The sequence below is a fragment of the Macaca nemestrina genome, chromosome 15 (genome assembly GCF_043159975.1).
Source record: "Macaca nemestrina isolate mMacNem1 chromosome 15, mMacNem.hap1, whole genome shotgun sequence".
In the NCBI taxonomy this organism is placed as follows: Eukaryota; Metazoa; Chordata; class Mammalia; order Primates; family Cercopithecidae; genus Macaca; species Macaca nemestrina.
The window spans coordinates 65,660,496-65,663,855 of NC_092139.1; positions in this window are offsets into that span (position 1 = coordinate 65,660,496).

Consider the following 3,360-nt stretch of genomic DNA (forward strand, 5'->3'; position numbering starts at 1 on the left):
TTCCAAGTGTCTTGTCAATGAAAAGTGCTTCCAACACTGGCCATAGTCCTGCTTGTGTTTGTTGTTGTTGTTTTGTTGTTTTATTTTTTCCAAACAGAGCTAAAGCAAGCTCAGTACTACTGGAGATTTGTAAAGTGTCTTCATGTTCCCTTTACCAGTTCTCACCTGAGAACCCTGCAGATGCCCCACAAGAGGTAAATCTAAGGCCTTTGAGGGAGAGGTTGTGACCTTGGTCCTGAAGCTGTTGTTCTCAGAGGCTCTGAATCACTTCACTGTCCTTGATTTGTTCCCTCCCATTGCCTTCAGTTTCCCTAAATTCTAGTGTTTGGACAGAGTCTGTGCATTGCCACACTTCTCTCTTTAATCCAGATTAATCCTATTGGTGAGGAGGTGAGGTGATGCGGTGGGCAGGGGAGCAGTATATGTTCTGGAAATTGACTTCCAATGTTTTCTTGCTGTTTTTTCTCTAGGCTGCACCCGTTACAAGGAGTCTCCAGTGGTACAGCTGATCTTCCTCTGTCCTCCACTCTCCCTCCTGGCTGCAACATCCACAGATTATGTTTTTGAATCTGATTCCAGTTGTTTATTAATTATACCCCTCTTCATGACACAGGAAGACTAAGATGAAACTGTCTCAGATGGAAAACAATCCCTTCGTCTCACATAGAATAAAGATCTTGAAAAGTATTTTTTCCCTGTAGGGTCTGTTAGGAGAAAGTTCCAAGCATATTTATCAGAGAATAGTTCTCCTGATGACAGAGCCATGAGTGATTTTGTTTGGATTCTCATCTTGAGAACCCAGAAGTTTCTGGAGGGAAATTCCATGAAAGTGTGGGGTGTGCAGCCTCCCTGGAATTCTTACCCTATCCCTGTCCACACCTGTCCTCCTGACATTTATGCAATTACCATATAACTGTTTCTGCCAGCTTGTGCTGTCAACTGAAGAATCACCCAATTTACCAATTTAGAAAGGAGGCTTAATTTGCGAGAAAGGATTGAAGCTGCAGGACGGTCATCTTAACAGACTGGGAAGCAAAGCCTCCCACAGAGATGTTGAGCAGGCACCTCAAGAGAGGGAAAGATGAGAAATGAATTCATGTGAATGAATGGACTGGCCAAGTGTACACATTCAGCAGGCTATTGAAGGAGCTGTGGGTGTTCACATGGCGGGCAGGCTGTCAAGTCTAATAAGCAGACACACATGTTACATGCATTTCATGTTTGCTTTGGGGTGAGGACTTAAGAAGTAAGTAAATTACAGTTGAACCCTGCACATAAGAAGGGTTTTGTGCAGGGGCAGAAAGACACACAGTGCACAGCCTCTGGAAATTGGAGAGGCCAAGTCCATGGTCAGTGGTCTCTTTTCAGGAGAAAGTTACTGAAATCTGTCTCTTGTCCAATCAAAGCTCTATTTATGGCTTGTAAAACAGGGTCGCAGTTACTCCATGTTTGGAGTTCCATGAGCTGCAAATGTTTTAATATTGCTTATCTCAGGACCAGTGCTTGTTTAGCTGTTAGAGACAAAGAAAAAGCCCTGTGGCCGTTACAACATATTCTATTTTTTAAGTGTAGGGGTGAGTGACTTAATCCTGGCCTGGCATAGCCTTAGGTCTTGTTTGTAATTGGGTATCTTATTGACACAGAAAGTTTATTACATCAGTGTGGTGATCTCTATTTTAATGTCTTTCTAGTTTTTGGGTCCTGGTTTTCCCTGCAATTTCATTTCTTCAATAGATCCAAGAAATCATTGATAATCAATTTTCCAGACTTTTATTATTATAAGAATGTGGGTGATGATTGACGTGCTCTTTACATATTAAAGAAGAAATCTGAAGTAGCTTCAGAGATCATCAGTGATGTGAAAGGAGCAGAAGGAATCTCATCTCATCAAGTGTAAGTGGCACCACACGGATGTAGCTGAACATGTGATGACACAGAAGAACCACAGCACAGGGCACATATGAAAAGTTTTTATAATTCTGAAGCTTTTCCCAGGAAGCTGGAATTCAGATGGTACACAGGGATGGACACAGATATCTCTCAGATGATACTATGTTTTGGAAGCTTATTTCCCCTCCTGTACTGGATTCAGTAGCTGCACCTGGGCCCACACACCTAAAACAAAAACTCTCATTAATTAAACACAAGACCCACCAATAAGAAAGTTGTCCCAGGGAGGGTGCATATCAGGGACCTCTGCTTTTGGGAACCTGTGGCTATGCAGGGAGGGTCAGGAGTCTGACCCATTTTCTTCTGCTTCCCCTGCCTGCTGCACAAACAACTGAAATCAGATTTACATTGCTAAGTACATAAAACACATGATAGTTGCAGGGAAATGTAATACACACATGAAGGAATGAGGAACCTACATATAATTAAAGTAAAACTGATATATTAAATAAATATAGAACACTATAAGAAATAATCATGGAAAAGACAACAATCAAATTTTAAAAACCTGTGTGTGTACGTGTGTGAGATAGTATTCTTGTAAATTAAATCATAATTTGTTTATAAAGTCCTTCAAGTAGGTACAGAATCTTTGCTTTTGATTGCCACAAAGATGGAGAAGAGTCTGGCACCAGGACTCCAGAGGTATGCTAGTGACTTTCGTTCCTATCTCCTGAGGACACGGTGCTTCCAACTCTGAGCATGAGGATACTGAAATTGACTGTGAGAAGAGAAAGTGGGATTTTCTGTGGGAAAATATGGTTATGAACGTAATTTTCAAGTAAATAAATATATTCTACCAGGAGACACACTGCCATCATGCTGACCATGTGTGTTGCCTTTGACATTAACATCATTGTTATTATCAGTATTACTGGGGCATTCCCTGGAAAATGACCAAATATCACAGAATTAATTCGGATCATTTTCATTTTAGCTTTTTCACACTTCCAGCTAAATCCACTGAGTTCACTGAGTTTGAGCATGGAAGTTTCAGGGCATGTTTTACAAATGATGGAGTGGAAGCTTTCCTGGGAATTAGATATAGTGTCGCTAAACGAGGACCAAAGATTTTGCTAGAAACTCCCCTCCTCGTCTATCCCAGCACCTGCTCCTCAGTGTGTCCCTTCCTGCCTGAGTTCTGAGCATCTCTGTGTTCCTGGACAATGCACGTCTGGGGCATCTGCTTCCTAGATGTGTATCCACAGGGCAGGTTTACTCTTCTTAATTGTTGAGAGGGAGCTGGGCCTGGATCCACCCAGGTGCCCCCACCCTGAGCACTGGGCTTCCTCCCAGCAAGGAGACAGGGTCAGCTAAGTGCCTCCACTTCATAGAAATTCTAGGAGGCAAATTCAGCCAAATCTCAACATAGTTTTGACATGCAATCCAGCAACCATGCTCCTAGGTATT